Raw genomic sequence first — 17,373 nt, forward strand, 5'->3', positions numbered from 1 at the left:
GGATTACAGTGTCTTACCTTTGGGAATAAAACCTTTTTCGGGGAATTGTTTATCAGTCCAAAAAGATGACAAAAGACAACACAAACGACAGCAAAGATGATTGGGTGACACTTGGAACGCCCTGGGCTACAAGAAAAAAGCGTTATGTGACTGTGATCGATGTGTCCATCAGACTCTGGAGTGTGAATCCAGCTGGATCCTGGACTGGAAACTGCTTGTAGGAACCAAGGAATGGCAACATGGTTGGGAATAGATGACGGCATTCATAAACTCCATTAGCTCCAACCAGCTTTCCTGTTGTTGGACAACAGATTCCTCCCAACATTATACTGCCTCCACAGTGTTTCACACAGGCCATGAAATGACCAGAGCACCTTCTTCCACACGTTTCCACTGTCTTCTACAAGGATTGTGGCAAACCACAAACAGTTTTTCTTAGGGCTGGATGATAATTCAATATCGATGATCGAAAAAAAAAAGGGTCAATAAAAATTTTCCTTCCTTTTGCATTCTACCCTACTATGTAGGTTAATATTACATCCTCCCAGCCAATCACAATGCAGACCCAGGAACGCTAAGCTTCGCCCCCTTCAAAGAGTTCAGAGCGCACGAGTTCTTTTTAATTAAAAAAAAAAAAAAAAACTTGCCGTGTTGGTTAAAAAGCTGACTGAATAAGGGGTTGAGTTTGAATTGAGCGTCTGTGTGTTCTGTATCTAAATACAGGTCGCTAAGCAACAACATAAAATGGCCAGGCTCCACTTAAAATATATGTTTAAAAATAAACATATGTTATGTATAATCATATTTTATCGATCTGCTTTTTTTTTTTTTCTATATCGTAGTTTTTCTTATAGCCCCCTTTCTACTTCTCTACAATAAAGGCTATAATAATGAAGTATTCTTTTAAAGGATGTCCTTTCAAGAGAATCTCACACTTGAGCGCGGTCTCTGCCTGCACTTCCTCCAGACCTGGTCGCTTATGATTCATGTTATATATAGAAATATTACAGACATTTTTACAGTGTGTAATTTAAACAGCTGAATGGGTAACTTCTGACTTAATGAGCCTTATTTTGAGAATTGTGCTCTGATATAAGACAAGAACTTCTATCATTGTTACAAGTTTCTTCTACTTTCCATTAAAGAATGCAGTCGAAATATATAATAAATAAACTAACAATGTTAACCAAAAAAAAAAAAAAAAAAAAAAAAAAAAAAAAAAAAATATCAAAATTCTGTTTCGTGTTTTAACTTAAAATATTGAGAATAAGGTGAAACTCATATGCGGAACAAAAAGGCAAAGTACTGAAACAGTTGCGTTCTTCCCATACAGGCGCGTCATATAAATCAAGTTTGCGTTGACAGGATATTTACATGCTAAAAGAAAAATCTTTATCCCCCAGAGATAAAGACTGGGGAGGAGATTAGGAAGACTCCCAATCTGACAATACTAAATACTAAATATAAAATACAAAGGACGATTGACAATAGTTTGAAAAACCTGCATTAGCAGCTGTTAAACAGCAGGGGTCGCCAAACACCAGCCAAGATTCATGATCCAGTCCATTCTAATCTACCCCTCTGTCTTTTAACTCTTGATTGACTTTGTTTACCCCCGCGTTTGCTTTGGAGCGTCTCTTTTGAACCTGTGTTGTCAGAGCGCAAAGAATGACTGCTTCTATGACGCTCTGCTCTAACTCAGTCAGCTGGAAGAGAGGAACAGCAATGTGAGAGCAGGGGACGTGCATAACACCTGAAAACCCAGGGAGCCGCGGAGACTCTGCCTCCAACTGATCCCTGTCGCACACCTCTGGCGCAGTTAGCAGCCGCGCTCTTTAATTATAAACAGACAAAAATCAATGTTAGTTTATTCGTCCCTTTTTTTTCTCTCCATTTTTCTCACAGCGGGTTCTTTGTGTAAGCCGATCAATAGCTGGCCCTTGAGGGGAGGTTAAAAACGATCCATAATAGGATTCAACTCGAGCAGCAGGAATAACAACAAGCCAAAGCAATTTCCTGCAGGCCAACGGTGAGGTTTAATGCCGACTGTTTGCTGTCCATCAGAGCTCCAGAGCGGGTCGCACGAGGGTGTCGGCTCATGTTTAACAGGCGTTTCTGACACGGGATGCTTAAAAATAAATGTCCCCTTTTCTCTGCTTCCTGCCAGTAACACACACACACACCAGCATGTGACGTACCTGCTTGATAAGCAAGACAGGATTTCATCACAGAATCCTACCACGTTAACCTCACTATGTCTTAGCAGAAAACTGCTGCTGCAGGCCCACTTCCTCAGCCTTGTCATTTGACTAAGAACCTGGATCAGCGTCTGCGTCACGAGACATTTGATAAATGCTTCCCCTTAATTTGGGCGGCGAGGCAGATGGCCTGTTTGCTGGCAAAAGATCTGCAAATTATAGGGTGCAGAGAGAAGTGCGTGTCAGCAGCAGCAGCGGCGGCGGCGGGAGCGGTGGCGGCACCAAGGCGCAACGTGAAGGAAGGGAGGCAGCTCTGCAAATCCCGGCGGAGAAGAGAAAACTATATGGCCAGAAGAAGAAGAAGAAAAAAAAACAGCTTCTTCCTGGAGAACTGGCTGCATGCCTAAACACCTGCTGCGTCGTGATAATGCAGAGCTCCAACTGAAGTCAAGCAGGTGTTTCTGATGCGGCGAGGGAAATGCAGAGAAATGAACTACAGAGCCTCGCAAAAATGATTCATTCCCCATGAAAACGTTCAGATTTTGCTACGTTAGAGGCACCGATTACATGTGCAGCGTTGACTTGGGATTCTATGTAGCTTTGGCTTTATATTAAATGTTGCTCTCCTGCTGGGAGGAGAACCTCAAACCCAGTCTCAAGCCATCTGCCGTCTCCAAGAGGTTCTCTCCCACGGTCGCCCTGTACTTGGCTTCATCCATCTCTTCAACAACTCAGACCAGCTCTCCTGTCCCTGCAGGCGTTTAAGATGCTGATACTACCATGTTCCTTTGTTTTGTGTATTTATCTTTAAAGATTTTCAGTGGACATCGACATTGTCAGATAATTAACATTGTATGGGATTTATGGGTCTGAATCTGCTGACTCAATCTCATACATGTCCCAGTTTGCCGTCTTTCAGTCCACCATGTTACTCTTTTGTTCACTGTTTGCCACTACTGTGTATAAGGATATGTTCAGGCCCTGAACCCTGAACTTCAGGGTGACTTTTGTTTCCTGTCACCGTTCGTGTTGTGCATGTGAACGCATCCCATTAAGTAAAAGATTGGTCTCGTCTGACGAGAACATCTTCTTCCTATATCTCACTTGGCTCCTGGCAAACTGCAAATATCTGTTATGGCTTTATTTCACAGTTGGCCGTCTCATGGTCGATTAAAAAGAAAAAAAAGAAAAAACTATATGCCTGGAAGTTTCCCAGTATATCAATTCCCCTACATGAGCTGAGGATCTCTGCAGCTCCTCCAGAGTTCTAGACTTTGTGGTTGCCTCTCAGATTATGCTGTCCTTTCTCCGGCAGTCAGGTAGGGTGGGCCAGATGATGGATCAAATCATCCTCTGTGAGACGTTCAAAGCCTGGGAGTATTGTTTTGTACATTAACTCAGCTTTCAACTTCTCCATAGGTTTATCTCGGATCTTATTTCCGTGCTTCATGATGTTGGTGGTTTGCCACTTAAAAAAGAAAAACAGGGAGGCCTTCTTAGAACACCTGGAATTTTAAATTAATCTAATCCATCTGAAGGCCATTTGTTGCAGTGTTTGTTTCGTAGTAGTATCATAGTTATTGTGCAACTATTTCATATTTAATCAAATAACCCTTGGTCTGTCAGGTATCATCCTGAGAATATCAGCCTTTGGCTTTGACATTAGCTGAAAGAGGGATTTGAGGTCTGGCATTCTCAAACAGTAAACTGCACACATTCTGTACAGAGTATGACATTAGAAGTAACAACCTCTCTTCAAACATAAGGATCTATTAAATGAGTGCATTTTAGTACATTGCAAATATATTAAAGAACCACATATTGTGTGCACCACTGAACATTGACAAAGTTTCATAGAGCAACAGATATGATGACTGATTTCCTAAAAGCATTGTAATGGGGGAAAAAAGTCCAACTTCAGAGGCATATGTGATTTTTTTTATTAGAATGTAAACGTACACCCAAACTTATCCGCAGCAATCTGTGAGAGCAACGGATGTATTGGTGTATCGAGGGCAGACTTAGTAACAATTGTTCTCGTATGGTGGTTTATTTACAGTGCTGTCAAAATGAATAAATAATCCAAGTGATTAATCAGAATTTAAAATAACTTTTAATCCTGATTGATACCTTCTTAATATCTCCTTTGCTCATTTCTATAGCTAAGGGCATTAATGTCAAATTTAACTTTGCATTGAACCTTGTTGGCAAACAACAACTTGGTGCAGTACCGCCTCCAACCACAATCAAATACACTGTGTCTGGGTTGGGCTATTTGCCTGGAAAGTGTTTGTTTGTTTGTTTTTTTACAATGATATACCGGGAATAAAAGCAAGCTGAACTAAAATAAAAGGACAATTTTTAATATTATATTTTTAAAAAGCCAGGAGTAGGAAGTACAGATAATTGCATTCAAATGTAAGAAGCAGAAGTAAACATTTAGCTAAAATAAAGAATTATGCCAGTAAAGTACAGCTAACAAAATAAGTAAGGTAACAAAGTATTTATACTGCGTTACTTGACACCTCTGATGTTATATAAATGCTGTGCGAACTAAAACAATTGCTGTGTTTGAACAAACTGTAACTAATATTTAAGCTCATAACAAGCTATCAGACAAGCTAATGGACATCAGGCAGCTTGTTTAAATCCACTTTTTTAGTCATATTTCAGTGTAATGAGTGGATGAACATTATTACATTGCTGTTTCTGGTTGCAATGATACTTTTGCAAGGAAAAATGTAAAATCTATATATTGGTGAATAGTTGTGTAAAATCTCTTTCTGTTGTTTAGTTGCTCAAATTTTAAGTCATTCTTAAAACTCCTTTCCAGAGATTAAAACATAGCTAACTGTCAATTGGTAAATGATTGCTTTCATGTTGTGCAAGTGAGCATACATGTGTCTTAGCTTCTATTTAGCTAAATAACTGACCGATATAGATCAATGCATCGATAAGGATCTTTTTATTGCTTGTGGATTGATGGAACAGGCGGCCCTGATGTCCACCTTGTGATAAAGCAGTTTTGTTCTCAACTTTAGCCCCCAGCACTGGAAACTTGCGACATATTTTGAAACTACACTCTGCAGCAGAGTAATAACCTGCTCCGTAGGAGTCTATCGCTTAGGTTGCAGAATGTTTCCTGGCTTGCTGGCTGTTTTTGTGAGCCCCCTGGGAGCACAGATGCAAACCTTGGCTTTGTTTTCCCAAAAAACCCATGGTTGGCTCCAAAGACTGTTTATATCCCTACAGCCCTCAACGTGAGATAATGTTATAAATCAGGCAGAATGTTTGTGGAATTATACCTTGCCCTGTCTGATTTTTAATATGTCTGCAAAACTAGTGTATTGATCAACTCAACTATATTGAAGCATTGTGTCAGAAAGATTTGTATAGTAAATAATAATTATGCCGTGTTATTGAAACATATTTTAATTCAGTTTTATTCAATTTTATTTATATAGCACCAATTCATGAAACATGTCATCTCAAGGCACTTTACAAAGTCAAGTTCAATCATATTATACAGATTGGGTCAGATTATACAGATTGGTCAAAAATGTCCTATATAAGGAAACCAGTTGATTGCTTCAAAGTCCCGACAAGCAGCATTTTCTCCTGGAGAAGCGTAGAGCTACAGGAAGAGTCGTCTGCATTGTCCATGGCTTTGCTGCAATCCCTCATACTGAGCAAGCATGAAGCGACAGTGGGAAGAAAAACTCCCCATTAACGGGAAGGAAAACCTCCGTCAGAACCGGGCTCAGTATGAACGGCCATCTGCCTCGACCGACTGGGGGTTAAAGAAGACAGAGCAGAGACACAACAAGAGAGACAAAAAAGCACAGAAGCACACATTGATCTAGTAATCTGTTCTACATTAGATGGTAGTAGCGGGTGATCTGTCTTCCCTGGATGATGTCACAGTTAACAGAACGCCAGACCAGGTGTACCTACTATGAAGATAAAAGAGAGAGAACAGAAAGTATACACATAATGCATAATTGAAGAACAGTAGAACTCTATAGAGTGAGAAAATTAGATCCTGATGTCCTCCAGTAGCCTAAGCCTATAGGAGCATAACTATAGAGGTAGCTCAGGGTAACATGAGCCACTCTAACTATAAGCTTTGTCAAAAAGGAAAGTTTTAAGATTAGTCTTAAAAGTAGACAGGGTGTCTGCCTCACGGACCAAAACTGGGAGTTGGTTCCACAGGAGAGGAGCCTGATAGCTAAAGGATCTGCCTCCCATTCTACTTTTAGAGACTCTAGGAACCACCAGCAGACCTGCAGTCTGAGAGCGAAGTGCTCTGTTAGGAACATACGGGGTAATCAGAGCTCTGATATATGATGGAGTTTGATTATTAAGGGCTTTATACGTTAGAAGAAGAATTTTTAAATTCTATTCTTGCTTTAACAGGAAGCCAATGAAGGGTATATGATATATGTTATCTTCATAAATGGGCAGAATCTATATAGCCCTTTTCAAGTCACACTGACCACACAAAAGCACTTTACACGAGAGCCACGTTCATCAACAAACACAGAGCCCCACAATTCTTAAGGGCCTTGCCCAGGGACCAACATGTAACTGGGGGAAGTTGGAATCAAAGCAATAACCTTCTGATTGGAAGACTGTGCCCACTGAGCCACTGTAAGTTTCTACAACATGCGGGGTAGTTGTTCCTTTAGACAAGATCACTGTTCACTCTTTTATTTGTGATGGCTAACAGAGATTACTCTTCTTCATGCGACACTGTGTGGGAGTCTAAAGGAAAAACTTTCCTTTGACTGACTTACACAGCAGGAGCTTGCTGACGCTACTGTTAGAACTGAGTGGAGCTTTTATTCTGCTGCTATTTTGCAGTACTGACACATGAACGTTAGCATTTTGCAAAAGGCAGATGGCAATGGGTCTTTTTAGCAAAGCCTTATGTAAATAAGTTCCCAACTACCAGGCATATGGCAGTGGAGTGGGATTCAGAAATGCCAGCTCACACTCCAGTCCGGGAGATGAATTTTTAATGTCATATTTTTGATGATGCACCAGGTTGGTGTCCAAACAGCAGCTACAGATATATCTGCCGTCCTCTGTTTTCTACCCTGGATCTATTTGGGTATTCTGCCACACTTCATGTATGTGAAAGCTGTTGTCTCAACGTTCAGAGAGAGTGTTTGGTCCTCACAGCCGCCATTAGCTACCATTACTTTATTAATTTACTGTTGAATGTCAATATAATACTAGTATTAATATGTTGCACAATTATACAGTCATGTAATTCAGGTAACAGCTAAAAAAAATGCTTTTTAATACCAGTAATCAAATTTGAGATCGGACCGGATCGAAAAGAATCTTGAGAGTCAGAATCAAATCGATTCTTGAAATTTGAATCGATCCCCAGCCCTACAGTTTACCATGTGCTAAAATGCATCAGCAGCATCTGGGAATTATCATTTATGTTCCAGATTGATGCATTTCCTCTGAAAATTGTGATTGTGTTGTGCTAGTGACCGACAAGATTTTTTTAGAAAGGTGTCTTTTTTGCTTAAATCTGTGCTGAAAATCAAAGTTCCCTTCGGGATAATACAACTGAACCGAACTGATTCCTTCAGTCTTTATGTTTAAGAATGATCATTTTTAATTATATTCTTGGTTTAAACAGGAGAAATTGATCTGTCCAACTCATCAGCACTCTGCCTGCAGTATTTTGGACAGCCTGGAGGATTAAAGCTTTTAGTGAACAATTGGTAAGTTAAAAATATAATCTTCAAGTAAATCCAGAAGTGACATTTTCTGCATCACGGTGACTTTCGTTGGAGTTTAAAAATCAGAACTCTTCTGTCAACCAATCAAGGACTGGGTGTGGAGCGCAGCGGAGACAAAGCTTTTTTCAATCAAAATGGGAAATCTATGTTGACATGGGATGAAGTAAGGAATGCTCTTTAGAGGTTTGTGGGTGTCTTTGAAAAAAGACGTTTTAATTAGCCTTTAATAGGCTGTTAAATCATTCATCAATGGTCCTCCTGTTGTAGCTGCAGAACTGGACCGGCCAACCGCCACAGCTGCCTTACTCGTCCTGTCTCTGCTCTTCCTCTTTCTCTGATCTCCCAGAGTCCTTATCTCTGTTGCACGGGTGATCTGTCCCCAAAGACAAGCGGATAGAAGCTTCTCCTATATGATGACACAGTGAAGCCGGTGTCGCCGCGTGAAGCTCACACCCCACCCATGTAAACAACTCCGGTAAATGTAACCTCCCACCTGATGAAGACCATGGAGCGCCTCATCCTAGCTCACCTGCGCACCGTGGTGAGCCCCACCCTAGACCCGCTGCAGTTTGCCTACTGGCCCAACATCGGAGTACAGGATGCCATCATCTACCTGCTGCAGCGGGCGCTAACCCACCTGGAGACCACCGGGAGCGCTGTGAGAGTCATGTTCTTTGACTTCTCCAGCGCTTTCAACACCATCAGACCGGTGCTGCTGAGGGAGAAGCTGGAGGACGCTGGGGTGGACAAACATCTGGCTGACTGGACCATTGACTACCTCACTAACCACCCTCAGTACGTGCGGCTGCACGGCTGTCAGTCTGAGGTGGTCAGTCAGAGGTGGCACTCTGTAGCACTGGGGCCCCACAGGGCACCGTTCTGTCTCCGTTTCTTTTCGCCCTCTACACCTCGTACTTCACCTACAACACGGACAGCTGCCATCTTCAGAAGTGGGCTGTGTGTCTGAGGGGAATGAGGTGGAGTACCGGTCGGTCATCATGAACTTTGTGGACTGGTGTGAGAAGAACCATCTGTGCTTAAACACCAGTAAGACCAAGGAGATGGTGATCGGCTTCAGGAGAAGACCCCCACCTCACTCACCTGTGAACATCCAGGGGCAGGACATAGAAACTGTGGAGAGTTTCAAATACCTGGGTGTTCATGTCAACAATAAGCTGACCTGGATGCATAACATCAACGCTCTATACAAGAAGGGCCAGAGCCGGCTCCACCTCCTCAGGAGTTTGAGGTCCTTTGGAGTAAGCCGGCCTCTGCTAAAAACTTTCTATGACTCTGTGGTGGCCTCAGCCCTCCTCTACGCTGTCATCTGCTGGGCCCCTGGCAGAACAGAGCGGGACAGAAAGAGGCTGAATAAGCTGGTGAGGAAGGGCACTTGTGTCCTGGGCTGCTCTCTGGACTCAGTGGAGGAAGTGGCTGAGAGGAGGGTGCTGTCCAAGTTCACATCCATCATGGACAACACCTTCCACCTCCTGCACCAGACTGTAGAGGAGCTGAGCAGCTCCTTTAGTGCCAGACTTAGACATCCTGTCTGTAAAAAGGAGCGCTACTGCAGGTCATTTATTCCTGCTGCTATCAGATTTTACAATGCTGCACTATAACTGTAAAAACTTGTGCAATAATCCTGTTAAATAAGCGACTCTAGCTGTATAGTTATCTCACTACCTCACTGTTGTTCCATACCTGGTACCACCTTAATGCACAATTTTTATTTGTATTTGTATTTGTATATAAGCCACCCTGAATGTACATAGTCATCTCAAATCTCTGCTTTATTTCCTTTGTATTTTTATTTTTTACTTTATTTTTTCTTTGATACACTGTATATATGTGTGGACCCACTGTCTATACCTTATGCACCTTTTCCTCCTTTTGGCACCTTCTTTTGCTCACTAAGCCAATGTGTGACAAGTGAATTTCTCCAATGTGAAATCAATAAAGCTTATCTTATCTTATCTTATCTTAAATAGACTGAATGGTTAGTGCCTCGTTTCTGTGCTGTTTCTTTATAGCGTTTCTTCAGTTTCCACCGTTATAAGCATACTTTTTTTATTCAGTGGATTGGTTGCCACATGCTGGTAGAAAAGTGATCATTCAACAACAGCAGGCCATGAAGTCGGCACATGTTAAAGGCAGCTTCACCATGAGTCTCATCTCATGCATCTCAGCTTCCTGCCTCTCCTGAGGGGAGAGGCTGGAACAGTCTCTGTGCAGGACGGGCGGTGTCCTTCATCATATCTTCATACCAGTTTTGCTCCTTTTTTTCTGATCAAGTAGTGTTTACATTGATGGTGTCACTAATGTCACCTGACTATAATGCACAACTAATTCAGTAAAAAGTCTTTCTGATTTTCCACACGATACTTACCCTGCTTTTGTTGTTTGTTTGTTTTTTCCTCTATTAAACCGCCTGTTCAGCCTTTTTGTGATTCCTGTTTATCCCGATTGGTTATCATAGCTTTTAGTCTGTTAACTTTTTTAGCCTTTTAGTGATGTATCAAATTCCCCCATTGTGGGATAATGTTTTCCTTCGGCACTGTGGGTGGTCACGGATGCTGGACTGACTTTTGTTAATGTTGCTGCCTTGTTTTGTGTTTCTCTGCAGAGCAAAGGCGCATATTTCCTTCAGTGAAGGAAACCTGAGCGATTAACCTGAACAGTCAAGTTGTCATGTTTAAAAAGTCCATGTTTAGATTTTTAAACTCTGCTTGAACAGTGGCTGAGCTTGCTGTGATGCTTGTACTTTTGAAGAGAGGGACCGTTATCCCTGTCCAGATTGGTAAGTAACTTGCAAGCTTTTCTGCGTGGTCCAAGCATCGTGACTGAAGCAGTTTTTGCCACAGAGCTGACAGAGAAGTCTCTGACAGAGTGTGATTTCTCTTTTAGGCAGGCTCATCAGCAGATCATCTTAATGCGGTGTGCATCATCCGCCCTGATAAAGCAAAGAGGAAGTTTTGCGGACTGGTTCCCAAGTAGCACATGGAAGCATTAGCTAATGCACGTCTTCTGATCAGGATGAGGAGTGAAAGCTTCGACCAGAGCACCGAGAATAGCCAGAGAAAAGCCCTCCCAGCTTCCTCTGGGACAGCTGCACCTGCACGGCTCCATCCAGTTAACCATGTGACGGTTGCATTAATGTTATGCCTCTCTGACGGCGTTTGTACCACTGGAGCAGTTTTCCCCTGTCAGAACGCCTTGGTGTAAGAAGGTGTGGTCAAGAAAGCATTTATTAATTTCCTATTTTCCTTTTATCACGCAAGTTCTGTTTTAGCCGCTGTTGTGAAAATGTGTGCGTTCTTATGTTGTTTTGTACTTTATTTTTTTTTCGATTACGAAATTTCTTTTCTCATTTTAAGAACTTTGTCAACTAAGCCACCAATACATTTGCCTTTCTCCACAGTAACTTAATATTATCCTCTCACAAATGGAGGAGGAAAAAAAAAAAACACACACTAGTTGCAGCCTACACACACCTTGCCCAAAACCTCACATGGTCTGCAAACGCTATGATGTAGAACACTTTGGTTTGTTTTAGATCAAGCTCAGCACAAACGAAGCACTGAAAAGGAAGGTGAACTGGATGACCTTAACAAATATTCTTTTAATATTTCAAAACCTAAAGCAGAACAGACGCTAATTTTAATGGCACACACCTGCACAAACGAGGCACTAACCATTCAGTCTATTTACCGGAGTTTTTTTTACATGGGTGTAAATTTATACACCCATGTAAATATACATGGCAATATACTTTATAGCGTATTACTATCTGTGTCATTATCAGAATGCAAAAAAAAAAAAAAAAAAAAAAAAAGGCAGGAGACAATAGACACCTTAAGATATTTGCCAGTGCGTGTAAATTAGAAATTGGGTTTTGGCAGATGTTTATTTCACACTGTATATTTCTTTACCCTGCTTTAGGGGAGACGGTTGGAGGCATCCGTTTCAGAGAGAACTCGGGGAGGTTCACAGGTGAGCAATGAAGTTCCAATTGAGGATTCCAGTACCAGGCTGTGAGGGAGAGTGGTTCATGTGTAGGTGATGTAATGGGTTTAGGTAAAAACAAATGTTTTCATAGGGTGTGTGTGAGGATGTGGCCAGGCGCAGCAATGAAGATGTGACAGGCAGATGTGTAGAGAAGAAGAGGGCAGACAACAGGAACAGACAGAGGAAGAGGAGGTTGAAATGGTAGAAGGGGGAGCAGACAATGCCCTTAGCCATCACCTTTTAAAGCCGAATCAACCTGATGCAAAATTTATTGTGAAACAGACCCGTCCTAGATATATTCTTAGCATTCAAAACCAATGGTATCAAAAGTTCCCATGGCTTCATGTCAGAAGTGCTGCTGAGGGTGAGTTGTGCTTCTATTTCATTTATTTCGTCCAGACAGTACAGGTTCAGCTAGCTTGGGTGTAAAACAGCAGGAGGAAGGAAGGGCCTGCCTTCTAAAAATCATTGGTGGAGTGCAGATGTTGGCTAGGCAGGGCTTAGCTTGTAGGGGGCATATAAATGGTGAGGGAAAGTTTGACCAAGTGCTGAAATACAAAGCAGAGGATGATCCCTGTCCAACCAGGTGGTAGAAATCTCTCTCTCTCTCTCTCTCTCTCTCTCTCTCTCTCTCTCTCTCTCTCTCTCTCTCTCTCTCTATATATATATATATATATATATATATATATATATATATATATATATATATCCATCCATCCATCCATTTTCTGACCCGCTTTATCCCTCATGGGGTCGCAGGGGTTTCTGGTGCCTATCTCCAGCGTTCACTAGGTGAGAGGCGGGGTACACCCTGGACAGGTCGCCAGTCTGTCGCAGGGCAACACAGAGACAGACAGGACAAACAACCATTCATGCACACACTCACACCGTAGGAGAATTTAGAGAGACCAATTAACCTAACAGTCATGTTTTTGGATGGATATGTATATATATATATATATATATATATATATATATATATATATATATATATATATATATATATATATATATATATTACCTCTGCTACTGTTCAGAATGAATTACTGGTACTCTCTGTTTAACAGCAGAATTACTCAGGATAGTATTGAAAATATCCGTTCCCTCCCACATCTGCAGTTCTCCATCGTGATGGATGGGACACGAGACGTGTCAGGAAAAGAGGCAGTGCGCACAAAGTACGTTGACAAAGATTTGGTCCCTCATGAGGAGTTGGTTGGTTTGGAGAAAGTTTGTTTCACAACAGGAGAGAACTTGGCAAAAGTAGTCTTGGATGTTTTGCCACGCCTAAATTTGCCACTTGCTGGTTTGCGTGGGCAAGCATATGACGGGGCAGCAAACATGGCTGGCAAATACAACGGAGCACAGGCCATAATACGAAAAAACCAACCACCGGCTCCCTTTGCTCACTGTGCTGCCCGCTGTGTTGATTTAGCCACACAGTAGACCTGTACTGTCTCCAAATTTGTCCAGAATACTCTGGATTGGGTCCAGGAACTGGGAGTGTTTTCTGGGCAGTCAGGGAAGCTTAAGGACATGTTTAGGGGTATTGTAGGGTCTGAGGAAGGTGTTGTGTTACACAACAAGACCTCTGTCCAACCAGATGGGCAGTGCGTTCTAGTGCCATCCGGGCTGTGCTGAACCAGTAGGAACGAATTATTGCAAGCTTTAGCTGAGATGGCAGGAAGTGACTCAGAATCAGCCAGTACGGTTTGTATAGCACCTTTCTACAGGTAAACGTTGTTCTTGGTCTTCTGTCTTCTTTGGAAGTAACAGGGGAGTTGGAGGTTCTCAATATGTCTCTCCAGAACAGAGCACAGACCCTGGATGGTACGCTTTCAGCTGTAGCCAGTGTCAAAGAGAGAAAAAATAGACAGAGAGTTTTTAAGCTACTTACTTTAAAGCAACAAAGATATGTGAGACACTGCACCTCACTCCTGCTGCCCCTCCCTGGGCCCATAAACCGCCTCAGCGCTTCACAGGCAGTACTCCTGCATAAACACATCAGTCCCTCTCAGACTACTACAGCACTGAGTTTTACAAAGTCCTTGATGTTGTTGATATGCAGTTTCAGAGAGAGATTTGAGCAGGAAGGAATGCAGATGTTGATACACCTGCAACAAGTCCTCTTAACAGGACAGATACACAGTGTGGTAAAACAATATCCTGAAATATGCTCAGACATCCTGCAAGTTCAGCTTGCAGTGTTCAGAATGGAGTACAGTTGTCAGTCCAGTACTGAGATTGTTGCAGTTCTGCAAGGGATGACCCCAGAGGTCTGTGGCCTCACGTTGAAGTAGATGCCTGCCTCCTCCTTGTTGTTCCAGTGTCATCAGGAGAGTCTGAGAGGAGCTTTTAGTAGACTCAGAAGGCTAAAAACATGGCTTCATAGCACTATGACCAAGGTCGCCTAATTGGTAGTTGCTGTGTGCCCTGTGCACAAGGACAAGCTGGACAGGTGGAACAGAAACAAGACTGCACAGCAGTTAGTCTCTTTTAAGGACAGTAGAAAGAGCTCTTTTGGTTCTTTTAAATGAATTTAAAGATTACTGTTTTTGTTCTGAAACGTGTAAGTCTGATGTTAGATTTTTGTACCGTTGTGATGATTCCTTTCTAATTTTTTTTTAACACAATTGTTACATTTTGGTTAAGTTAAATGAGTTCAAATAAGGAGTCTTTGAAGCTGCTATTCCTATTATTGTTTAACCAAATGAATGAATGATGGCTAGTTCTTTAAAATAGAATAGAAAAAAACTGTAGTGTTAGCAATGGCACTGGCTGTAAACTCTATATCTAATTGATTTTCATGTTTAAATTCTATTTATTTAGTTAATGCAGGATTGTGATAAATGTATGAAATGCAGTTTGTTACAGTGAACTGGCTCTGCATCAACCTCGGACAGACCACATGCCCCACACTTTTGAAAAGCTTGAGACGTCCCTGTTCAGAAAAAAACAAAACATCGGCCTGACATGTGCAGTTATCAGATATCCCTAAAAAATACACATTTACATTCCTCCATATCCATTTAATTGTATTCCTACTGGTCTGTTAAATATAATGTTCAGCTACACATATAGGACCAATTTCTGACATCACCGCAGTGTCGATGACAGTTCTTCCTGACCGGCCTGTCATAGCGTTAAATTGTAGCAGGTCACTTATTATTGCAGCATTTCATTTTTGCTGTTTGTTGTTGTTTTGTTGTAAGCATCGGAGGTTTCAGTGAGCAAGAAAGGGTTCTGATTCTGAGAATAGTTATTAAATAAATATATATTAAATGGTGCTCATGAAGACTGTTGCAAAAGTAAAAAAAAAAAAAAAAATATATATATATATATATATATATATATATATATATATACTTTTATATTGTCCGTTTTGCAGTTGGAAAGTTGTGGGTTCCACTGTAGCTTTCTCCTTTGCCACATGTGGCTGTGCCCATAAGCAAGGTCCCAAGTCACCTAATTATTAGTGATTGAATGAGTGCTGTGCTTGTGGTGAAAGTGGCTCTGGTGTAAAAGGATTTTTAAATGGTCAGTGTGACGAGATAAATGCTTTTCACCTTCGGTCCATGATGTCCATCAGGCTGGTTGCTTGCAGATATGGTTCTGATAAGATGTCCAGACTACCTTAACAGTCTGGGCAAGGCAAGGGCGCCTCCAACTGGGCCAGTCACTGCACCACATCCTTGTGGCATAACACCTGCAGTTAAAAACACTAAAGTGTGAACTTTAGATTATTACCCTCCAGGTGGGGGAAAAATAAACAAACAACTGATTTATCGATGACATACTGAGCAAATAAAATGCTGTTTTCAAATGAAAATGTGAAAAGGTACTCAAAGCAATAGCTGGTTGTGCCTCCCTTGGCAACATCAAGTGCCATCAAAATGTGATGAGTCTTTCACAACACTGGAGGATTTCTAGCCTCCACTTGTTTTTTAACAATTTCAGCAGGAATGGCCTGTTTGCCATCAAGCATCTTAATCCGATTTAAATCTGGATTTTGACTAGGCCAATCTAAACACATTAATCTAGTTCAGTGGTTCTTAGAATGTTTCTCTCTAACCCCCTTTCACTTTAGTATTGAATTAACCCAGCAGAAAGCCTGTAACCTTCGCATCTGTTCTGAAGTCCTGCCCCCTGATAAATTGTCTCCATACCTGGTAAAAGCAACACAGTTGTAGATTCTGGTTAAGGGTGGTTCACGCGGCAATATTTTAAAATAGTCGGCCAATTTCCAAAGCCTGAGAGAGACCATATGTACCGATTAAAAAAGAGTAGATAAAACAGGATTGCTTGTACAGTGTGTGGTGTCCGGTCAGACGGTGAGCACAACACACCACACACCAACAGATTTCACTCAGGATCATTAGGGTGTCAGACGGGAAATTTTGTAAAAGCTCTTGAGGTTAAACGTGAGTTCAGAGTAAATAAACATGGAGGACGAGGAAGAACAATGGTGATGGTGATTTTAACAGAGAAAATACATTAAAAGGGTGTTGGTTAAAGGAGTGGAGTGGAGGGCTCTACATTTGATACAGTATGATATGGAGGTGAGCTTTTTTTTTCCTCTTGGGTTTCCCACACCTCGCCTTCTGATTGTCAACACGTAACAGTCAACAGGCTGCATGCCATTTGTTCACAACACACGCTAGGATAACGGGCAAGCCAGTCCAACATGTTGACTATCCCCCGAGTGGTCTTGACGTTCCACCGAGTGGACCAGATCACTCTTAACACACCCCACACGGCGGGAATATCTCTTAAGATTATCCTAAGAGCCATGCCGAGATCGGGGCCTGTTGGAATGGGAAGATCGAGGCCTAAATCGGGCTAATTATCCTTTAAAATGTTGAAGGCTAACAAGTTGGTCCCCTTTCAGCTACTGTAATAAAAAATGGCGATGCAACGTCACCTATGTATTTATAAACTATTCATTCTAAGCTTTGAGAATGCTTTCATTTTTCATGTGATTGTTATTAGACTTTGACAGAATATGTATTTATTATTTAAAGCTATATTTAAGCTTGTTCAGAAACACTTTTTGTTATACTGGGTGAAATTGTCCTTCCATCCTGAGAGTATTAAATATATTATGTATTCAAAAAAAGGGAGGAACATTTTTTTATATCTGTAAAAACTCTGCCCAATGATTGGTCAGAGGATTAGTCCTGCCCACACCCCTCTCTGTCCCTCCAGTTCCATGGAGGTATCATCTTATCTACTGGTTGTCCCACATGTCAGTCATTGTGACAGGTGATACTAATGTGCGGGCACATTCCTTGTTAGTTTCCACATGCTGGCTATGCATTGGAAGTGTTTATGTTAGCTGGTCATTGTCCATCCGCTGCTCTCACCGTATACTTTGTAAATGCCTGCGAGTCGTAAGAGCACACTGTCTG

This window comes from Fundulus heteroclitus, chromosome 22 (genome assembly GCF_011125445.2).
Source record: "Fundulus heteroclitus isolate FHET01 chromosome 22, MU-UCD_Fhet_4.1, whole genome shotgun sequence".
Lineage (NCBI taxonomy): Eukaryota > Metazoa > Chordata > Actinopteri > Cyprinodontiformes > Fundulidae > Fundulus > Fundulus heteroclitus.